Raw genomic sequence first — 25,340 nt, forward strand, 5'->3', positions numbered from 1 at the left:
TTAAGACAAATCATATGGTACACTATACCCATATATACTGGGGAGTCAGGAGGCACTGAACAAAACAAAAACTGAAGATATTTCAATGCATTCAGGCCTGAAAATACACACAATATATATATATATATATATATATATATACAGTGGAGTGTGTACACCTGATGAGCCCAGAATGAGGGCGAAACATGTGTCGTGTACTCTTTGCATTTATTTGACAGTAAACTATTTCAAATATATATATATATATATATATACATATATATATATTATATATATATATATATATATATATATATATATATATATATTGTGGTGAGCGGCTGGGGGGAGGTACCCAGCCAGGACGCCCGGAAAGACCGAAGGAGGGATTATGCCTCCTCCAGACCACGAGGGGGTGACCGTCCTGTTCGCTATGGGGACCACGGGAAAGGAGCATGAAAGCTCAAACCTATAGGGGCCCGTGGTCACCGCCAGGGGGTGCCCAGATACCTGGGCACTAAGTGCTGGGGAGACGAACACCAAGGGAGTGCCGGCAGAAGCTCATTGGGAGGCACCTGGAGCACATTCGGGTGAATATAAAAGGGGTCCCCTCCCTCCATTCGTTGGCTGGAGTCGGGTGTAAGAGGACGGAACTCGGAGGAGAGGAGTGGAGGTGGCGAAGAGAGAGAAAGGCATTGAGAAGAGGCCAGGACTTGATGGGTGATTGGTGCAGGGGCACTGGGTTGTGTGATACTTAGTACTGTACATAGGAAAATGAATAAACGTGTGTTGGTTGTTAAACCTTCAGTGTCCGCTTGTCTGTGTCCAGGACACATTCCACAATGTATATATATGTATGTATATACAGTGCATCCGGAAAGTATTCACAGCGCATCACTTTTTCCACATTTTGTTATGTTACAGCCTTATTCCAAAATGGATTAAATTCATTTTTTTCCTCAGAATTCTACACACAACACCCAATAATGTCCACGTGAAAAAAGTTTTCTTGAGATTTTTGCAAATTTATTAAAAATAAAAAAATTGAGAACGCATATGTACATAAGTATTCACAGCCTTTGCCATGAAGCTCGAAATTGAGCTCAGGTGCATCCTGTTTCCCCTGATCATCCTTGAGATGTTTCTGCAGCTTAATTGGAGTCCACCTGTGGTAAATTCAGTTGGTTGGACATGATTTGGAAAGGCACACACCTGTCTATATAAGGTCCCACAGTTGACAGTTCATGTCAGAGCACAAACCAAGCATGAAGTCAAAGGAATTGTTTGTAGACCTCCGAGACAGGATTGTCTCGAGGCACAAATCTGGGGAAGGTTACAGAAAAATTTCTGCTGCTTTGAAGGTCCCAATGAGCACAGTGGCCTCCGTCATCCTTAAGTGGAAGACGTTTGAAACCACCAGGACTCTTCCTAGAGCTGGCCAGCCATCTAAACTGAGCGATTGGGGGAGAAGGGCCTTAGTCAGGGAGGTGACCAAGAACCTGATGGTCACTCTGTCAGAGCTCCAGAGGTCCTCTGTGGAGAGAGGAGAACCTTCCAGAAGGACAACCATCTCTGCAGCAATCCACCAATCAGGCCTGTATGGTAGAGTGGCCAGACGGAAGCCACTCCTTAGTAAAAGGCACATGGCAGCCCGCCTGGAGTTTGCCAAAAGGCACCTGAAGAACTCTCAGACCATGAGAAAGAAAATTCTCTGGTCTGATGAGACAAAGATTGAACTCTTTGGTGTGAATGCCAGGCATCACATTTGGGGGAAACCTGGCACCATCCCTACAGTGAAGCATGGTGGTGGCAGCATCATGCTGTGGGGATGCTTTTCAGCGGCAGGGACTGGGAGACTAGTCAGGATAAAGGGAAAGATGACTGCAGCAATGTACAGAGACATCCTGGATGAAAACCTGCTCCAGAGCACTCTTGACCTCAGACTGGGGCGACGGTTCATCTTTCAGCAGGACAACGACCCTAAGCACACAACTAAGATATCAAAGGAGTGGCTTCAGGACAACTCTGTGAATGTCCTTGAGTGGCCCAGCCAGAGCCCAGACTTGAATCCCATTGAACATCTCTGGAGAGATCTTAAAATGGCTGTGCACCGACGCTTCCCATCCAACCTGATGGAGCTTGAGAGGTGCTGCAAAGAGGAATTGGCAAAACTGGCCAAGGATAGGTGTGCCAAGCTTGTGGCATCATATTGAAAAAGACTTGAGGCTGGAATTGCTGCCAAAGGTGCATCGACAAAGTATTGAGCAAAGGCTGTGAATACTTATGTACATGGGATTTCTCAATTTTTTTATTTTTAATAAATTTGCAAAAATCTCAAGTAAACTTTTTTCACATTGTCATTATGGGATGTTATGTGTAGAATTCTGAGGAAAAAAATGAATTTAATCCATTTTGGAATAAGGCTGTAACATAACAAAATGTGGAAAAAGTGATGCGCTGGGAATACTTTCCGGATGCACTGTATATATAGTAACGTATGAGTCCCTGTCTTGCACTCCAAAACACAAGGCTGAGTCTCAGTACTTTAGCAAAACCAGCATTCAGCTTGAAACAGGAACAGCATAGTTATTTATTGTAGTAGGATCTGCCACTCTTCTATACACAGACACAGCAGTCAGGCAGGGTCGTGACCAGGTTAGTGGCCAAGTAATAACGTTCCCTGAATTTACGATGTTCCTTGTACCACCCATCGACAACAGGTGCTCATACTGTGACCGTTTTGTTTTCACGGCGAGCTGCCACAGTGCTTGGAGCCAGCAGATGCCCCGGAAACTGATATGGTATTTTCCTCAGACGTGGCGCTATATATATAATTACATAGTTTACTGTCAAATAATGCAAAGAGTACGCAACATGTGTTTCACCATTATTTGGGCTCATTAGGCGTACACACTCACTGCACCCCTCTCAGGGATTAAACCTCGGACGTCAGCGTCAGAAGCGAAGCCTCTTTACACTGCGCCACAGCGTGTGGTTCGTTTATTTGACAGCCTGGAGATCGGAGTAATTACATTCATAACATTCACAGTCTGAATCTCGATCTGATTGTATGGGTGGTTACCTAACAGGTAATTACTCCGATCTCCAGGCTGTCAAATAAACGAACGACACGCTGTGGCGCAGTGTAAAGAGGCTTCGCTTCTGACGCTGACATCCGAGGTTCGACCCCCGAGAGGGGTCCAGTGAGTGTGTATGCCTCATGAGCCCAAATAAGGGCAAAATACGTATTGCATACTCTTTGCATTATTTGACAGTAAACTATGTAACATTCTATGATTTGCTTCTCGCAAATGAGAGGGCCCCGTGGCGGATGTTTGCAGACTGGCAGACCAACCACATGCGTTACCTGGTAGGTAACCACCCATATAATCAGATTCAGTTTCAGCTGCTTTAGTGTTAATGAAATTAACAACAGGTGCACTAGAGGGGCAATAATGAGACGACCCCCAAAACAGGAATGGTTTAACAGGTGGAGGCCACTGACATTTTTTCCTCCTCATCTGTTTTGTCACTAGTTTTGCATTTGGCTACGGTCAGTGTCACTACTGGTAGCATGAGATCATACCTGGACCCTACAGAGGTGGCACAGGTAGTCCAACGTCTCCAGCATGGCACATCAATACGTCCCATTGCCAGAAGGTTTTCTGTGTCTTCCAGCACAGTATCAAGGGCATGGAGGAGATTCCAGGAGACAGACAGGCAGTTACTCCAGGACAGCTGGACAGGGCTGTAGAAGGTCCTTAACACATCAGCAGGACTGGTATCTGCTCCTTTAGGCAAGGAGGAACAGGATGAGCACTGCCAGAGCCTACAAAATGACTTCCAACAGGCCACTGGTGTGAATGCCTCTGACCAGACAATCACAAACAGACTTCATGAGGGTGGCCTGAGGGCCCGACGTCCTCTAGTGGGCACTGTACTCACTGCTCACCCAGCACTGTGGAGCTTGATTGGCATTTGCAATAGAATACCAGAATTTGCAGGTCCACCACTGGCACCCTGTGCTTTTCACAGATGAGAGCAGGTTCACCATGAGCACATGTTACAGATGTGAAAGGGTCTGGAGAAGCCGTGGAGAACATTATGCTGCCTGTAACATCGTTCAGCATAACTGTTTTGGTGGTGGGTCAGTGATGGTCTGGAGAGGTATATAAATGGAGGGGCACACAGACCTCTACAGGCTAGACAACAGACCTTGCTACGCCACTGGGTATCGGGATGAAATCCTTGGGCCCATTGTCAGACCCTATGCTGGTGCAGTGGCTCCTGGGTTCCTCCTGGTGAACAACAATGCCCGGCCTCATGTGGCGATAGTATGCAGGCAGTTCCTGGAGGATGAAGGAATTGATACCATTGACTGGCCCCCATGCTCACTCACCTGACCTCAATCGGATAGAACACCTCTGGGATATTATGTTTCGGTCCATCCTATGCCGCCAGGTTGCACCTCAGCCTGTCAAGGAGTTCGGTGATGCCCTGTCCAGATCTGGGAGGAGATCCCCAAGGACACTATCCATCATCTCATTAGGAGCATGACCCCAACGACGTTGTCAGGCATGCATACAAGTACATGGGGGCCATACAAACTACTGAATACGATTTGGAGTTGCTGCAATGAAAATTTGGCAAAATGGACTAGCCTGCCTGCTGCATCATTTTTTCACTTTCATTTTCAGGGTTTCTTTGAATTCAACCCTCTGTAGGTTGATAATTTTCATTTCCATCAAACGATGTGGCATCCTTTTGTTCCTAACACATTACCATATCAGTCCATATCAGCAAAGATATACAACAGGATTTTCTTCTCCCATTGAGATCTGATGTGTTTTCAAAGTGTTCCTTGAATTTTTTTTGAGGAGTTTTTTACTCCTGCTGAGCACAAAGTTGTTTTCTCGTCCAGCTGGCCAGCTCGTCTGTTCTTCCATCCTGGCCTCCAGTCTGGTGAAGAAATCACCTTCCATCCTGGCCAGGATGTCTGTTCGTAGGGTGAGCCACCTGCGCTTATACAGCTTTAACCCTTTAACCGCCAACTCCCTAAATATTCCCCAAGCCAGGCGAAATCTGAACAATTTTTGTTTTTTTACTTTTTTACATTTTTTTTACATTTTTTACATTTATTCAAGCAGTATTGACCACTAAATGTTGTGCAAGTTGCCAGTGTATACACGAAATCTATAAATGTAACCTGAATTCTCAGCTAAGCAAAACATCTTGATACCAAACCGTGCCCTTTTCAATGGTAGATACTGTCGAAACTGTAAGCGGCCCTTCCACGACAATAAACTTTCATCAACTGCAACTGACGGTCCTGGCATGTAGGGCAACTGAAATGCTTCAAATAAATGATCAATCAAAGGACGTAGCTTGAACAAGTGGTCGCGGTTTGGATCTTTCTTATCTGGCTCGTTTCTCTTGTCATTCAAATGAAAGAATTTCAGCAGCAAAGAGAATCGGTTACGTGTCATGACAGCTGCAAAAATAGGTGTTGCATACATAGGATCTGTAGACCAGTACATCTCAATATCTGGTTTTCTGATTATTCCCATCAACATCAAAATCCCAATGAATTTTTTCATTTCGTTTTCATCAGTGTCAAACCAAGCACGAACACGGGAATGTGGAGGTAAATTGGGATTTTTCTCAATAAACTGTGCTGCATACAGATTTGTCTGATGAACAAAATGTCTAATCAAATCAGGTGACACAAACAGCTCATAAAACTGCTCAGCAGTGTAATTGTTTACATCAACAATAAAGCCACACGTTCCCTCAAACGAATGCAGAAAAGGTAGTTCACCACGGGCAGCAGCCCAGCTGAGATGCTGGGGATACACCCACTCAGCGCCGTCATCCGATGCGTCTTCATTCACAATATCATGCAGCGCACGTTGCTGCTCATCACTGTCACTAAAATCTTCTTCAGAACTGCTACAATCATGATCAGAACTGTCCAAAATCGCCTGCAAAGCCTCACTTGAAGTCAGTTTACGTTTCGCCATATTCACAGCTGTTACATGCGAATCACGTCACATGACCGGCCAAAACAACCACAGACTTGTCGAAATACAACGTAGTAATAATACCCACGCCAAACCGTCAGTTATACTACTTGCCAGGCATTCATATAACCACAGGCAAATGTGCCGGATAATTCCGGCAGTATGGCGTTAGCATTAAAACAGCGGTGCCGGATATATCCGGCAGAGGGCGGTGAAGGGGTTAACCGTAACGCCTGACCACTCTCCAAGGCCTTTAAACTACAGCCTATGGTTATTCATCTAGCACGTTACAATTTGAGCCAATTTATTATTTTCAGTAAATAGGGCGGCCCTGTTGGCATCCCAATATTTCATATGTATATGTGTATATATATATATATATATATATATATATATATATATATATATATATATATATATATATATATATATATACATATATATATATATACATACATACAGTGGAACCTCGGTTTGAGAGTAACTTGGTTTACGAGTGTTTTGAAAGACGAGCAAAAATTTTTAATAAATTTTGACTTGATAAACGAGCGACGTCTTGCAGTACAAGTAGTATGTATACGCTTTGTCTGCTGAGCGTCATGTGTTCACAACTGAGCTGATGGTTCTTCTCTCTCTCTCGCTGCGGGATTGTGGGCAATCGTGTCTTATTCTCCGTCTGAGTCGGCGTGCCTCACTCATTTAGTCAACATCCGTACGAGCATATACTGTTTACTACAGCATTAGCATTGTGACTGTGTTTGCGCGCGCGCGCGTGTGTGCTGTGACGTGTGAGTCCCCGTCTTGCACCCTAAAACACGAAGCTGAGCCTCAGTACTTTAGCAACACCAGCTTTATTCAGCTTGAAACAGCAACGGCGTGGTTATTTATTGTAGCGGGATCTGCTGCTCTCCTATACACAGACACAGCAGTCAGGCAGTGCCCTGCGCATTTATAATGTTCCTTGTTCCTTGTATCACCCATTGACGGCAGGCGCTTATAGCATGTCCGCGATCTTTTCGTATTCGGTTTTACGGCGAACTGCTACAGCGCTGGGAGACTGCGATTGCTTTGGGATGCTGTTCCCCGTGTCGTCCCCTTGGGTACAATCCCACAAGAGTTTAGAAACTCACTCACACCAGCCATGATTCTTTTCAAAGGTAAAGTGCAGGTTAATTTGTTTTATGTATTTTTACTTTATATTTTGTATTAATCATTTTTATATGAATAGTTTTGGGTTGTGGAACGAATCATCTGAATTTCCATTATTTCTTATGGGGAAATACACTTTGATATACAAGTGCTTTGGACTGCGAGCACGTTTCCGGAATGAATTATATTCCACTGTATATATATACAGCCCCCCCAAACACACATAAGAACTTAAAGTTTGGATACTGAAGAGTCATTGCTGTCAATAACAGGCTTGTAGGTGACAGTAAGATGGTGAGACCTGTCCAGACATACCACAGGTTTACATTTAAAGGTATTAACATTTGAATACAGTAGGTCAAACGTACTGTGTCCACAAAAGGAGCATGCAGTTAGATCCAGAGTTGCTTGGTTTAAGATTCCAGCATTCAAAATGGCCCATCTTTAAAAAGTTCACAACAGAGAGAATCATTTCTGTTGTTGAGTTTAAAAATTAGGCATCAACATGATGATGCAAACCCCTCCTAGTCAGTAACAGGGAGGTGCTCAGGTTACATTTTAAGGTCTAGATTGCATATTTCAGCTTTAATTGTAATGTGCTCACTTTTTTTTAGTATTGTATTCACGTAAGCCTCCAGACCCCCTCCGATTCTTTCCACTCTGTCTGATCGCATCAGATGTAACCCATCCAGCATCTGAAGTAGGAGGCTTAAGGAAGGTCATTGAATACCCAAAATGCAAACTTGACCTCATCATCATAATTCGCCACGAGATGTGATAGTGAGTGATGGTGCCCAGTTTTTGACCTTACATTTTTTCTCGCTCCGGACCTTCAGACTTGTCATCCTCAGACGAGCTGTTCCTCCGATAGCTCCTTTGGCGGTAGTGATCACAGTGATACCAGCTGAGAACAGGGATGTGAATTAATAGTCATTGTCAATGTTAGTTTATTGTGTTATTAGCATCCTCTCACCTCAAATCACGTACTGTAAAACCTGAACTCAAAGAAGTCAGCATCTCTCTCTCTGTCTCTGCAATTTCAGAAAAAGAGTGCATGACATGAACCTTCATACAGTATCTGTTAGAAAAGTTGCATTTTTCAGCTGTTATTCATTGGGTGACATGATCAATGGGTCTGTTCTGTAAGTCTCATATCACTAAAATATTGCAATGGAATGAAATAGACATCAATCATGGCCCATACAGTAAATATAAAACATCTACTTCATAAGTGAAGGCAAAAACCCAAGGAAGTGTTCTGCTAGTTCCATCAGTGCAATTGTTCACACATCCTTACAGTCTGCTAAGCACCACTTTGAATGATGAGAGGAGCACAATGCATATTTTATTGTGCTAGATGACATTCACAGCCTTGAAGATTTGCAAGAGGAGGAGGTGAGCATCGGGTGTAAAAGTACTCTGACATGTTCGAAAAACAAGGAGACGGTCAAACGTCAATGAAGATCAGTTCCGTATGTCAAGAATATGCATAGTGGTCTTGTGCCATTAGAATACTTCACTCCAGATGCTATAGATTTCATTGTATCTTAAAGATATACCACATGATTTGCTGGAACTTGGACTATGCACCGAATCTCCTTGACATTTGCTGTGAGTGTCGTGTTACTTTGTTATGGCTTTACAAATGGAAAAAAGACAGGATGTGAGTAAGGATTTGCTTGACTGACCCTGATTTTGATACAAGCTAAGACTGATTGTAAGAGACATTTTCCTAGTTATATAAGATTCATAAATATTTTACTAGGTGACAATGCATAATCTATGGGAGGTTCCTATAACCCCCATGAGTAGAATTGAATTGGTATATTCTTGCCATTTCTAACAGCTTTGAGTAAATATTATTCTTCAGTTAGTGACAGCCTTGCCATGTCTAAGGTGTAGAGGCATACGGTTTTAAACCGTGACCGTGCCTGGGCACGTGCTCATGCTAACGGGGCTATGGGCCGTTTGAATGTGTGAAGTAACTCATGCTTATTTAAGCGCAAAGCTGTACGTTTAAAGCTTACATAAAAAGAAGCTAAGAATCTTTAAGTATATAAAGAAGAAGTAAAGAACGTTTAAGTACAGAAATAACTAAAGTTTCTAAAGAAAAGCTAAGTTTAGAGAAGATACATTTTCCCTTTATTTTTTGCCTTTTATTCTACGTGTGTAACTATTTTTTCCTTTATTCTTGTGTGGATTATTTGCTTTTAACGTTCACTAAATATTTTTAAAACAAACTTTTGGACTGAGAGATTTCTTTTGACACGCGTTTTACCCGTGCTTGATCTCGCCTTATGCTTCGGCAGCTACACTGATGTTAATGTGGGAACTAAATTATCCAGGAAAGAGTGATGACTTTCCCTGGGGAAAATTCGAAAAATATAATTATAATGAGCTTGGAAAATATTTATATATTAAATGTATATTATTGTAATAAGCTAGGACAACATTTAAATAATGTTTGTGCCAACTATTTTGAAACCATAATTTACAATGAGACGATGACATATGAAAGATCATGTAAATTATGTTTAGGATGCAAACTAGTCACAGCACTTGGATCCCTACTTCATTTACAGACTATCCCGATCTACACTTTATATGGGCAGCATGGCTCTCCTAAGCATGTCTGTCATAACCATTTAATAATAATAGTTAATAATAATTTTTTGCATTTATATAGCGCTTTTCTCACTACTCAAAGCGCTTAGCAATTGCAGGTTAAGGGCCTTGCTCAAGGGTCCAACAGAGCAGAGTCCCTTTTGGCATTTTACGGGATTCGAACCAGCAACCTTCCAATTGCCAGTGCAGATCCCTAGCCTCAGAGCCACCACTCCGCCACTCCGCATTTAGTCTACTCCTCTCCGGTCCTCATCATTATGACAACATAAAGAGCAGAAGACAAGTAGATGCCCGAGTGTGTTGATATGAAATCAAACCAGGATGCATCCCAGATCACATATCTGCACAGTGGCAAGTGGTGGTGGCCAAGTGTAAGCCTGTGATGTCTAAATTACAAAGACCATCAGAGGCAGTTTCTATTTAGGAAGAACAAATCATTGCAGCTGACTATAATGCAACTACTCGCACCACGGTAGACAAGCTTAATAACTTCTAAGCGTGCTTCGACAAGAATGTTGCTAATGGCAGGTGACGGTATAACACATCCGCACAATAGAACTGTTCATTGAGGAAACAGAGCACAGTGTTGGAATGCAATACAACAAGAGCCTTCACGATAAGTGCCTTGAGCATGAGAATGGTGCTATATACAATAAAATTTATTATTATTATGTATAAATGCTATTGATAGACTATATTTAGCAATATAATCCCCTCTAAGCTCATCACCAAGCTCAGGGACTTGCCTCTGAACACTTTATTGTGCATCAGGGTTTTTAACTTCATGACAGACATACCCCAGGTGATTTGCATGGGTGGCCGCACTTCATTATTCCTCTGTCTTAACACAGGGCTCCACAGGGCTTTCCACTGCTGTACACCTTCTACAGATAAAACTGCATGGATGTACATGACTGTATCATCATTGTCCAGTCTGCTGTTGACACAGCTGTGGTAGGCCTGACATCTACCAACAATGAGTAGGCGTACCTGGGTGAAGTGAAGGGTCTGTCACTGTGGTGGTAAGCCAGCAATCTACTAATGAATGTCAGCAAGACAAAAGATCTGACTGAGGACTATGGGAGAAAAACAGCAGAGGCATTACCACCTCCGAGGTATTAACAGCCCAGAGGTAGCGAGGATGAACAGTTTAAATACCTTGGTGTTCACATCACAGAGGACCTAACCTGAGCCAAACACACTGTAAAGAAGGCATGACAACATTCTTACCACGTCAGGGATTTCAAGCTGCCCTCCCAATTACTAAAAAACTTTTATATATCCACCTTTGAAAGTATCCTGACAGGAAGCACTACTGCTTGGTTTAAAAGCAGCACACAAAACGACCATAAAGCTCCAACAGAGAGTGGTGTGATCAGCTGAATGCATCACTGGGTGTGCACTCCCTAATTTCAAGGACATTGACACAAAGTGATGTCAGACCAGTGGCAAAGAAAATCACCAATGGCAGCAGCCATCACAACAATGGCCTCTTCTCTATGCGGCACTCAGGTTAAACGCTACCACTGCTGTCTAGAGTCCAGTTCAGCGAGACTGAGGAGGCGCTTGTGTCCACACTCCATCCGCATCTTGAATAAGTAATGCATCTAGAAATACATGATGCCCTACTGTTGACTTTAATGCATTGTTATTTATTTAGTTAATATTTATCACATATTTAAAATTCTATGAATAATTTTTGAATATTCATAAAGTCGCGTATTGCTGTTGTCCCTTCTTAAAAGCAAAGTCAGTGGAGTTGAGCAGCTCATAACTTGACTACATATTGTCCTGTATGTATAATTTGTCTGTGAGAAATAAAATTTGATTTGAATTTTAGAGGGCCAGTGCTGAAGAGTGTGGTGACTACAGGCAAGTTCAACTTTTTCAAAAGCATTACTGAGATTTGGAAGCTCCCATGACTGTTTAGCCAGCGTAACACACAATACAATACAATTTATTTTTGTATAGCCCAAAATCACACAAATAGTGCCGCCAAATAGTCCGTCCTCCAACCTGTACAGTCTCTCTTACAGGCAATTAACCTGCTGAAGCAGGCAGTGGACAGGATGGAGAGGACGGCTGAGGCGCAACTAAAGGCAGCATGTCAGCGGCTGACGCAACGTGGCACGGGACTCTTCAATCTACTTGACTGGGTGGTACAGGTGAGTGGTTCCTGTACCGTAAATAATAAAGGAAACCTGAGCAAAGTGAATCTGGAAGTAATCCCTGATGGAATTCAAGTAGCCAGGTGTCCAACAGTCGACCACATTGTGATGACAGATCGCGCGTGGGGGGTGAAAACAGCTGAGGCGCAAAAGAGGGGTCGGCTGGTATGCGCCAACACTCAACCACGGTTTTCCATAAGTCGACAGGGGGGCAGACTGTATGGGGTCTCTTCTTCTTTCATAGAGAGACTCAGACTGTTGCTGTACCCCAGAGTACCCGGAAAGGGAAGACTGGGTCTCCGAATACTGCAGTACTTGAGCCTGTGTGCTCACGTGTGACGGAGGGCCGCACTCCGCGGGGGCGAAGGGGCGGTCTGGCTCCAGCTGAGCGCAAAGTAGAGCAGGCATCCTCGCAGTGCTTTAGTGTCCGGAGGGAACAAACGCAGGTTGGGGAGTGGTGCTGTTTCAAGTGCCAAGAAGTCAGCCACGGGTGGAGAGGCTGCTGGGAGAAGGTCTCAGGAGCCTGGAGAAGGCATCAGTGCAGCACCTCCCTGTCCCCCTTGTGTTTATATCTTGCAGGACGGAACTGTGGGCTTGACGAGAGCAGCTCCCCATCCAACAGAAGTACAGCCCTCGCAGGACAGGACGCTTCACCCGACAAGGCTCAGTTATGTTAGGGGCAGTGTGATGAGACGCCAGAAAGGTAGAAGGACCGGGGGAAAGGGCATTGATGAGACAATACCTCCCCTGGGACACTAGGGGGCAGCCCTCCTGGGCGGCTGTGACACCGCAGATTCCTGCAGGGCATTTCTGGAACTTGAGTTTGGTGAAGCCCTGTTGGGTTCTGTGGGGGCCGCCAAGGAGAGCTGCAGAGCCCTGTACAGGACCTCCTGTGCACCTGGGAGTAATTCTAGGTAATAGTGATAAGCCACCTGGAACACTCTCAGGACCTGAATAAGAGGAGCTGTGTCACTCCAATGGGGGGCCAGAGTCAGGAGGAAGGAGACAAAGCCTGAGGAGGGGTGAAGGCGGATGGACTGGCGGCAAGGAAGAGAATGGACTATATATTGGCGTGGTGTTGGTAATGTGCATAAACTGTAAATAAACACAGGTGTTGAATTGAACCTGTGTCCTGCCTGTCTGTGTTGGGGGTTAGGGTGGCGGTACACCCCCTAGTGGCCTACAAGGTCCTTATATGGTTCTGCAGGGTGCCCACGGCACCCAACTGGGTTGCGATACTGAACTCCAAAGTCCATAATGCCCTGCAGGAGCATAAGACCGTAAGTTCTTTAATATTTTAAACAGATTAAATTATGTTTGATGCCTAACTATCCGATACAAGCCAACCTTTTATAATAGGGCTACGATCAGGTCACATGCTATGTATGCTGCAGAAACATTTCACAAAATGGCACGTAGATGACATTATGGGCAGGGTGGTAAAGAAAGAGACTAAAAGTGAGACTAAATGATTTAAAACCTGACAGCTTAAAAGCTCAGCTAATTTTGCCTACTTGAAGATGGACGGGCATTATTTTGAGTGTCTAGTGAATTACAGTTTGCTGTGTGACATCAGGCAAAGGAGCACCAGGAAAAACTCGGTCTCAATAGAGCGGCTCCAGAGACATCAAGGTGTGTTCGTTCTTCTTCTCAAAAAAAGGTCATCAGTCTGCAAAAAGCAAAGTCATGCCCAGGAAGGCCACAGAAGCCACCCACACCAGGAACTGCCCTATGAGGTTCCAGGAAGGAGCAGACAGGACTACCTCTTCCAGTCACATGATGTGGAACGGTTTCATTAAAGGACACAAAGGAAGACAGCTAGAGATAGTCAGTTGGGGTTTGGCCACCAGCTGAACAGGGAACTCCACCTTTTTTTTGGGAGTGTTACCAGACCCATAAAAATAAAGAGGTACAAAAAAAAAAGCTGATAAGACAAAGACTTTTGAATCTATGCATTTTTGGGAAGCAAAAATTAATCTGCTGGGGAATCACAAGAGGCTGAACGTGCTGGCAGAATTAGGGACATTTTTAAAAATTTGCCCAGCCCAATTGTCTAATTGTCTCCATACAGTCACAAGATGGTTTAGGAAATAGATGGGTACATCTGTGGTATTATTTAGATCATGCTTTAATGTATTTCATTAATTTACTTAATAAAAATGAATAAGTGATAAAAACTTTTATGAAATGATAACAAAAGTCTTATCAGTCCTGATAATGAATTTCAAATTACAGATAGCCTGATTAGTTCAAGATTTACAGACTACTGTCTCGCATGCAATTCCACCCCAGGATGAGAGGGGGCACTGATGTTAACCTTATCTTCTCCATCCTCCTCCGCAGCCAAGAAAGAAATGCCCAAGAGAGCTGAGTGTCCCCGCCCACTGTCCAAGAAACTCCACCGTCCCCAGAATATAAAGCCGGCTCATTCTCAGAAGGTGGCATCAGAAGCCAAAGTGACAATTTCAGATGACAGAATTGCTGGCAGAGAAATTATCCTTTGCTATTTTTTTGACCCATTTGTAGCTGTCTTTTCAGTTATTTATTAAACAGGGCTACCAGAGCAGTACCCCAACCTTTCTTGGCTTTCTCAGAGTCATCTGCCTGCCTGGTCACCTCTTAGACTATGAATTCAAATGTGATAAACTAAATCAGACAATTAAATCCTAACATTTTACCACGTGTATTCACTTCAGTCATGTACATTTTCAAAATATCCAATTATGAAGGATACAAAGATCTGAACATGTTGCACGGCTGATAAATGAATACCCAAGTACTAGTGAGTATACAACTATGTTCAACTGAAAAAAAGAAATGCTTTTTGAATGAAAACATAAATGTGCATTCCAACTGTTAGGCATGCCCTCCAAACACATGAATGTTTTTGTCAAATGTTCAAGTATAACACATTCAATCCAAGTGAATTCAGATATTACACATACACATACTGTATATATGATTAATCATTCCAGCAATGTAATTCTGGAAGTCACCTTGATTGGGAGTGAATATAAAAAAGGTATTATCATAGCCCTGAAAAAAGTCAGCAAATTCTCTAAAGATCTCACCCAAAAGGAAACCAAACTTTACACTGCTAATGGTTGCAGTAATGCACTTTTTTCAAAAGATGAATGCCCTAGATTCAAAAGCTTCCTTCATTATTAGTAAGGTCAATGCTAAAGGAACAGTACCTGCACTTCATGGAATTACAGACAATAATGTATTCCAAAACTGTGAGTTAAAAATTTCAAGACGGAGAAACAATTAATAATCGAGTGTTATGGTGATACACTGTATGTTGTCGAATTGCTGTTTTGGGAAACTGAGTTAAGACTCTGTCTGTGTGGACTCTGCATGTACTCCTCACATTCATCCTGACTTTCCATCAGTATTTGGATTTCTCCTCATGCCCAAAATATGAACATGTAAGACTTACTGTGGTCTCAAAATTGGTGTAATGTGAGTGAATTGGTTCTGTTTTAGACTGGAGTCCAGTCCAGGCTGTCCAGTCCTGCAACCAGATGCTGCCCAACCTGGTTCCAGGTGCACACAACAACAATATTTATTTATATAGCATATTTTCATAAAAATGAGGTAGCTCAAAGTGCTTTACAAGATGTGGAAAGAAAAGTTCATAAAAAATATAAATATAAAAATAAAATTAGGCAATACTAAATAACAAAGAATAAAGTAAGGTGTGATGGCCGGTAGGATATGAAAAACAAAAAAAAACAGAAGGCTGGAGAAAAAAAAAAAAAATCTGCAGGGGTTCCAAGGCCCCTTGGAACAGATTGTGGAGCCATGATAAAAATGAAAGTTCAGTGCACATGCAGCTTAACTGGGATACACTAAATTGAAGCTATGAGAAAGCTGTGTTAAAGTAATGGGTTTTTAGCCATTTTTTAAAGTGCTCCACTGTATTAGCTTTGCAAATTTCTATCGGTCAGCTATTCCAGATTTTAAGTGTACAACAGCAGAAGGCCGCCTCACCACTTCTTTTAGGTTTAGCTCTTGGAATTCTAAGCAGACACTCATTTGAAGATCTAAGGTTATGATTTGGAGTGTAAGGTGACAGACATTCCGAAATAGACAACCACTTAACCCTTAAACCACCACACACTTGGGAGGTTAATGCATCCCTGGACGCCAAATACTTTTTTCCCACACTTTTCAAGTAAACGTCACAATTTACAAAGAAAAAGTGAAATTTTAATGGAACACATATTTTTTTTCATGTAAACAGCGTCACAATTACTGCAACACTAATCATTTTACACACTGCCAATGAACTATAGAAACTATTAAAAAAACTACTACAATAATCAATTATTATATGTACAAGGTGCAACTGATGCCATTGATGAAATTCAGTAAATCACTGAGCCAACTGCGCTTGAACTGGCTGCACGCAAGCAAACAGAGGTAAGCACTAATGCTCCAAGGCTAGTCTAGTCCAGCGGCTGAATCCCAGGGACAGTGAGGCTGCAGTTCTGCTGGGGCCGGCAGTGGTCATGAGCTGGCTGCTCAATGAATATACGGCATGGACTGATCAGCTCCGGCATGCTGGCAAATTGAACTGGGAACCGACTATAGCCAGTTGTGGCGTTCAATGAATATACGTCGCCGAATATACTCGGCTCTGGCGTGCTTTCAAATTGCACTGGAAACTGACTATAGCCGGTTGCGGCATTCAACGAATGTACTTTGCTGAATATATTCGGCTCCGGTGTGCTGGCAAATTGGGTTCATCAAATGGATGGGTCATTAATTCAGTATTGTTAGGAAGCGATACAATTATACAAACAAAACACCTTAAACTAGCAAACGACCACAAAATTAAATATTTCTTGCATATATTTTAAGAGTATCCCTTTTCCAAGGACATACATGGTTTTACCCTTAATATTGGACGTCTTATACAATTCTTGGTCAGCAGTCCATATTTCTCACATAAATTAATATATGCGGTTTATTTTTAATCAACATAAAAAAATAATCAGCTTGTGGGTTAAAGTGTGTGGTAAACCAATTTCTTGACCTATCTGTAAAAAAAAAAAAAAACAAATGCGGACCTGTGCCAAATCATGCAAAATGCAAATAAGTTGCTGAAACATGTTTTCGCTTTGTCGTTAAGGGCTATTCAGTGTAGATTGGTGGTCAAAAATGGCAAGTTTATTCCTTTAAAATTAAATCTACAACACAATAAAGTGCAGAAAGTGAAGGGGTCAGAATATTTTCTGTATCCTCGGTATAAAAGCAGGGACTTGTTTTCAAACAACAAACACAAAAACGTTGTAGGTAACTGACGTTGACTCCAATTTACGGTATAATGAGCATATGTGTCACTTTCATTCAATGTTCTTCTAGTTTTTTGAAAATGTTATGAGGTCTAAAGGGAATGTGACGGACATAAAAACACCTCTGGCCACATTTAAATCCAGCGACAGCATGCATTTTCAAAAGCTCATTTACGCTGTGTCTGTACTGTAGCACTTGCATGAAGCTCACCTCCATCCACATGGGGAGTAAAACATACTAATGAAACATGCAGCTGTGGCATTTGAAGACGATTACAATCGTTTACTGTTTTATCCTTATTTGTAACCTCTGCAATCATGAAAAAGCTCAGTTAGACGTAAGGTGGGTACAAAGGATGAAAGAGGAAATCCAGGTGTGAGCAGCCCTTACCTCATTACCAGAAGGTGGCCCAGATGATTGCCAGACAGGAATACCTACTAGAAAACACTAGAAATAGCAGAAGAGCAAGAATATACTCAACACTAGGGGGCAGGAAAATCTACATTCTGGAATGTGGGACCCTCTCTCTCCTAGCAGACATTTGACAGGAGTCAGCTACTCTATCTGAATGGTATTAAGCATACCACTTCTGAAAGAATCACTTGAGACTTGCATAGAGTGAACATCGTGAGATTTTACTCCTTTAGGTGTTACATTATGTACAGTTCTAGAGTGCATGGAGTATCAGAAGCCACTAGATGGAGCTCTAGTTAGAAACTTGTTAAGGGCTGAGGTTGCACTTACTGTATGTTAGAAGGTTTTTCTTCTTGCACAGAACCATAAATACATGGAATATATGACCAAGTAGTCTGTAGGACTTTATGGAGCTACACATCTCAACTTGGTGTAATTTTTGACAATCTAGGTAAATATATGGACAACCTCACCCCAAGCAGCCTGATCCCAAACTCTACAGGTGAGTTTTAATGCCTACTCACGTCTAAAAATGAGGCGCAAGCTTTATACAGATATTTTTAAATGCCCCCAAATATACAAGGGTAGAGGAAACCAGAAAAGCCTCTTGTGTAAAGGACAAGGCCACTAGAATCTTTATAAATAAAGACTTTATTCAAAAAGTAATGAACAAATAAAAGAAAGACAAAGAAAAGGCACAAATAAGCACAAAGCATTTGTCTACAAAGGCAATCCAAGTCAAACAAGGCCAAGTCCACAATCCAGTACTAGAATCCAATACCCAGCAGAAAAATGCAAAAAACCAGGAAAATCCTAGAAAACCAAACATTACAACGAGGAGCACAAAAAAGTAATCAGAATTGAAATGCAATGCACAAAGTGAAGCTGCTCTGTTAAAACAGCAGGGATGAGACCCTGGCTAGAACATAAACACATGTAACAGAAGCTATTAGGTAACCAAATGAGCTTTGTGGACTGAATGGTCTTCTATCATTCTTATGAGAGAGGTGGGCAGATGGACTAAATAACTAACCATGTTGAGAATGGTTTACAATGGCACCGGGAATTGTTTCCCTTTTTTTTTCTTTGTTCTTAACCCTTCTTGCTCCATCATTCCTTACAAGCTTCATTTATTTGATACACATCCCTTTATTTAAAATTTTGATGCTTTATTCTGTTGTTATGCAATTCGTTGAATGTCCACTGATATTCAGAGATATTACAGTCATGTAAGTGATGGATTGTTTGTGAAATATGCCATATCCTGACCCTGACCTACAGTTAGGTCCATAAATATTTGGACAGAGACAACTTTTTTCTAATGTTGGTTCTGCTATGGTCCGCATGCTGTTTGTTGATTTTAGTTCGGCTTTTAATACCATCGTCCCTCAGAATTTGATCAGCAAACTGGGCCCATTGGGACTGGGCATGCCTCTGCAAAACTGGATATTGGACTTTCTAATGGATAGGCCACAGTACGTATGGGTAGGAAAGAATAAATCAGATACCATTTCCTTGAGCACAGGTTCTCCTCAGGGGTGTGTTCTAAGTCCCCTCCTCTTCACGCTCATGACCCACGATTGTTGTGCCAAGTTCAGCACAAACCAAATTATTAAGTATGCGGACGACACAACAGTGGTGGGTCTCATTCGAGGTGATGGGGAGGGGGATTACAGAGAGGAGGTGAAGTCATTTGTGGAATGGTGTGATAAAAACAATCTGATACTGAATGTCGAAAAACCAAAAGAACTGGTGATCGACTTCAGGAAGAAACAGCTGATACACATCCCAGTCTACATTAAGAACACTGCTGTAGAAATTGTGCAGTCTACTAAGTTCCTGGGAGTTAATGTGACGAACAACCTCACCTGGTCCCTGCACACCTCCTCCGTCATCAGGAAAGCTCACCAGCGCTTGATCTTTCTGCGGAGGCTAAAGAGGGCCCATCTCAGTAAGTCAGTCCTCACCACTTTTTACAGAGGGACCATAGAGAGCGTGCTAACCAGCAGCAGCTCTCTGTGGCAGGAGAGCTGCAGCGCTTCAGACTGGAAAGCACTGAGGAAAGTGGTGAGGCCTGCGGAGAAGATCATTGGAGCCCCGTTGCCAAATGTACAAGATTTGGCAAAACAACGCTGTCTGGCCAGAGCTGTGCGGATTTCTAGAGACCCTACTTATCCTGCCTCTGAACTCTTTTCCCTCATGCCCTCAAGCAGAAGGTACCGCAGCCTGAAATGTACAACTACCAGGTTTAAAAACTGTTTTTTTCCTACTGCTGTTCGTCTTTTAAACGAAGCATTTTAGTATTTTATTGTAGGCTGATTTTAACTATGTGTTTTTATTAATGTCTTGTGCATCGTATTTTCGTTCTGCAGCACATCTTGGATGTTCTGCTGAATGACAAATAAAATTGAATTGATTGATTGATTGATTGATTGTACATTACCACAATGAATTTTAAATGAAACAACTCCGATGCAGTTGAAGTGCAGACTTTCAGCTTTAATTCAGTGGGGTGAACAAAACGATTGCATAAAAATGTAAGGCAACTGAAGCATTTTTTTAACATAATCCCTTCATTTCAGGGGCTCAAAAGTAACTGGACAAATTAAATAACTGCAAATAAAATGTTCATTTCTAATACTTGGTTGAAAACCCTTTGCTGGCAATGACAGCCTGAAGTCTTGAACTCCTGGACATCACCAGATGTTGGGTTTCCTCCTTTTTAATGCTCTGCCAGGCCTTTACTGCAGCAGCTTTCCATTGCTGTTTGTTTGTGGGCCTTTCTGTCTGAAGTTTAGTCTTCAACAAGTGAAATGCCTGCTCAATTGGGTTACGATCAGGTGACTGACTTTGCCATTCACTTCCTTGCTTTAATAAACTCCTGGGTTGCTTTGGCTGTATGTTTTGGGTCATTATCCATCTGTATCATGAAATGTTGCCCAATCAATATGACTGCATTTAGCTGGATTTGAGCAGACAGTATGTCTCTGAACACCTCAGAATTCATTCAGCTGCTTCTGTCCTGTGTCACATCATCAAAAAACACTAGTGTCCCAGTGCCACTGGCAGCCATGAACGCCCAAGCCATCACACTGCCTCCACCGTGTTTTACAGATGATGTGGTATGTTTTGGATAATGAGCTGTTCCACGCCTTCTCCATACTTTTTTCTTGCCATCATTCTGGTAGAGGTTGATCTTGGTTTCATCTGTCCAAAGAATGTTTTTCCAGAACTGCGCTGGCTTTTTTAGATGTTCTTTAGCAAAGTCCAATCTAGCCTTTCTATTCTTGAGGCTTATGAGTGGCTTGCACCTTGCAGTGCACCCTCTGTATTTACTTTCATCCAGTCTTCTCTTTATGGTAGACTTGGATATCGATACGCCTACCCCCTGTAGTGTGTTGTTCACTTGGTTGGCTGATGTGAAGGGGTTTCTCTTCACCATGGAAATGATTCTGCGATCATCCACCACTGTTGTCTTCCGTGGACGTCCAGGTCTTTTTGCGTTGCTGAGTTCACCAGTGCTTGCTTTCTTTCTCAGGATGTACCAATCTGTAGATTTTGCCACTTGTAATATTGTAGCAATTTCTCAAATGAGTTTTTTCTATTTTCGCAGCTTAAGGATGGCTTCTTTCACCTGCATGGAGAGCTCCTTTGACCGCATGTTGTCTGTTCACAGCAAAATCTTCCACATGCAAGCACCACACCTCAAATCAACTCCAGGCCTTTTATCTGCTTAATTGATAATGACATAACGACGGACTTGCCCACACCTGCCCATGAAATAGCCTTTGAGTCAATTGTCCAATTACTTTTGAGCCCCTGAAACGAAGGGATTGTGTTAAAAAAATGCTTTAGTTGCCTCACATTTTTACGCAATAGTTTTGTTCACCCCACTGAATTAAAGCTGAAAGTCTGCACTTCAACTGCATCGGAGTTGTTTCATTTAAAATTCATTGTGGTAATGTACAGAACCAAAATTAGAAAAAAGTTGTCTCTGTCCAAATATTTATGGACCTAACTGTATACAGTACTATGAAGAGCTACAGAGGTTGAGAGAAGAAGAATACTAATGTTAATTATAACCACATATTGGCTTTCGAGCCAAAGCTTTATCTCTGCGCTGCTTCAGGACGAATCTACAAGGGGGTTCGCTCAATCTCTTACCAAAACAAGACAGACTGAAGGGCTTAGTGATGTGCCTAAGCTCACTTAATTAGCCAGGGGCTGAGTGAGAGCTGCTTTGAAGCTGTTTTACTCACCCAAACACACACACACACACACACACACGCACATACAAACAAAGAAAAACTAGCAGTGGCTTTGAATGGGTTTACAGATAGAGCTGTGCATGACTTTAAAAGAAAATTTCAGAATCATTTTAACAAAATATGTGTGGGAGTAGCTGCAGGTCAATCGTGTCTCTTTGTAGACACATTGCACATATGAGGGCTGGTGTCAGTTTTTAAAGCTTATGTCTTGTCTGTGACACAAACCTGTAAACATTATGACAAAAACTAAAAGAAGATAAAAACTGAATCAGTGCTTAAAAATAGCTTTAATTTTCCAGAGCATTTCACAGTGGAATAAGCTGGTGTTAGTGCTGCATTTCAAAAGCACACTCTATGTACTGCTAAAGGCTGATAACATGATTTTCTGGCAGAATATATTAAAATTATGTGTACATACAAGCCTTCTCTAGTCTTGATCGGTCAAAGGGAACAGCTACGGTTGTTGCAACCAAATTCTTTTTTTTTTTTACTCTAAACAAATCCTCCTACCATTAGGCCTTATATTCAATTTAAAAATTACCAAGAGAATAAAAAGACCCAACATACAAACTCCAAAGCTCTGCAGATTGCACCATTTAAATAAAAGCCATTGCAGCACACACAATCAGAGCATGTCGCTCATTTGCATCCTATACTTCACTGGTCGCCGTAAGCTCTATTATGCTTACGAGAAAATACATTTGATATGGCTTGTAAAGTTTTGATCTGATAAAGGACAATTCGGTCAAGCACTGTGAATATTAATTAAATATGCCAAATTTATACTGTGGGTATGTAATGCATTACAGAAAAATACCTAGATATGAGAGGAACAGCACCTGGTAAAGAGACTGGCTAAATATCTAATAATTAATACCCATTCTCATTTAACATTGTATTTGTGGTCACACGAGGTATGACACTGGATCCTGATAAATGTTGGAGCACCAACCAGGTTTGTTCATTTACTATAATTAACAAAAAGATTTTAACAGAAACAGCACACGATGATGCATATAAACCAAAATATTCTCTTGCCTTTCAAGTCTCTGTCGAGCTTATGTCTAGAATGAGTCGTAACCTCAAACACAGAGTCCTCCGACAAGAAGTCAGTTGCGCTCATTGGGCATCTTCTCTGTGCTGTGTCAACAGTAAGAGATGATACCGTTAGCAAACAGCACCCCCTCTTGCCCCAGGGTGGGATTGCTTATCAAGGATGTGCCTAGAAGGTGATCCTCAGATGCACATGTGTGACACTATTATTATCATTATATAATTTGTTTATCATGGGGTTCATTCCCAAACCAGTGAAATAAGGTTTGACCTAGCACTTGGTGGTGAATGTGAGAAGTTCCCTTTTGTCCAATCATCTATACTTCTTGGTTTGTGTGGCGTTTTGGCAGCTCCTACTCCTTTTGTGCCATCCAACACAGGCACAACTTCACATTTTGGTGATCTCAATCTCTATATATATAAAATCCAACATCTGTCTGTCTGTCTGTCCGCTTTTCATGAGAGAACTACTTAACGGATTTAGATCAGGTTTTTTTCTAAAATTTGCTTGAACATTCTGGTTGATTTTGTGACTTCTGTCATCGTGGTAAGTATCGTAGTTCTCTTGCAGGAATGATTTACTTGCGCTAATCCGAGAGACAGAGGCTGCGGGCTGAGGGGAGGGGGAAGCGTGACGTTAAGAGTGGGAAGCCGGGCAGGGCCCTCTTCACTCACGCGCCACCTCTGTTCGAATTGCTCTACCTCTGGCCATGTTTTGGAGTGGACCTTGCCTCCACTTAGCTAGCAATACCCGTTTGTTTATTGCATTTTAAAGTTTGTCCTGTTTCACTACTACGGGGGCAGAGCTGTGGGGGATGGCTAGTCTCCATATATTTTTATATGCTGTGCTTTTCATCTTCTTTGAGAATGGCAGTATTGTCGTCTGGGAGCACTATTTTGATCAGCAGGCATTGCTTCTCCTTGTTGCGATGGACGACTATATCTGGACAGTTAGCTAAAATGGTACGATTGGTTTGTACTGCCATGTCCCATATGATGGTACGGTCGCATATGCTGGTCACAGCTTCCGGTGTGTTCTGGTAACATTTTGCAGGAATTTGTCCACCTAGTTCACCTCAGATTGACCGCTGCAGAAAGCTGGACCTTGTTGTGCTGGTTTATATATTAGTAGAAGCCAGCATCGTACACCCAGTGATGATATGGCTGGTCATCTCCTAAACTGTGCAGTACATTCTGCACTCAGTTTCAATCTACTGTTTCAAGATATTCTATTGGTGGTACCTTATGTTGAGTTCCTGGCCCTGTGCTATGGTGATTGGGCTTTCAGTCTCTCCCTTGAGCCCAGGGTTGTTTAGCCATATCATACTTCCACTTTTGTCCACAAATGGTGCGTTAAAGCTAAAACTGTCCATGCAGTGTTTTTTTTTTTCTCAGCAGTTGGATCTTCTCATCTTCAGTGTTGGTCTAGAGTCTCAGCTTCTTGCAGACTGGTTGATGGACTGTGCTGATAAGTACTTGCTCTCGATTTCCTTTGCCACTGCTATGAGAGAGCATTTTGCAAGCTGCATGAATTTTCACAAGCTTGGTAAACTTTTTTCTGTTGAACTTGATGTACTTAACTCAAGCCAATGATAACACTGTTTCAAGCAGATGAGTTTGATGTGTCTCTGGCTACCGTCTCTTGATATAGAATCGCTTAAATGCTTGTGGGTTCGAATCCTGCTACTGACACTGTGTGACCCTAAGCAAGTCACCTGACCTGCCTGTGCTCTAATTGGAAAACCAAAAGAAATGGAACCAATTGCATCATAAATGTAAGTTGCCTTGGATAAAGGTGTCAGCTAATTAAGTAAACGTAAATGATATCTGCTTTTAAATGGTGAAGTCCATGCATGGTCAGGAGCATCCTGGTCTTATTGTACATTCTCTTAATAATAATAGTTATAGTTATTATTTAAACACCAATTTACTCAATCTGAAAAAAAAAACAGGTGAAATCACCATGTGGTCTCACCACTCACAAGATAAAGGATAAGGTTCAGGTGCAACAAGCAAGAGTGGGAAGGACTTAGGGATACTAATCTTGGATAAAAGAAATTGAATCTTAGTAAATCTTGAATCTGAAAAATTGAACTTAAATCTGTAGTGCAAATGTTCTGACAAGGGAATACAATCTGAAAAATATTTATGATTTTTATGAGAAGTTTTCAAGCACTGAGGTTTTGAAAAAAACAAGCAGTTTATAGCCATATTACACTTAAAATAGACAGATAAGGAAGATATCAGGATGAAGCTGTCTAAATATTGTACCGTTTTTAAGCAACTTTCAAATATTGAATAAAGACAAGCTAGGAACAGGTTTATATAGACGGCAGCTCCAATTATGACAAGTAGATAGAAAA

The sequence above is a fragment of the Erpetoichthys calabaricus genome, chromosome 16 (genome assembly GCF_900747795.2).
Source record: "Erpetoichthys calabaricus chromosome 16, fErpCal1.3, whole genome shotgun sequence".
NCBI classification, from domain to species: Eukaryota; Metazoa; Chordata; class Cladistia; order Polypteriformes; family Polypteridae; genus Erpetoichthys; species Erpetoichthys calabaricus.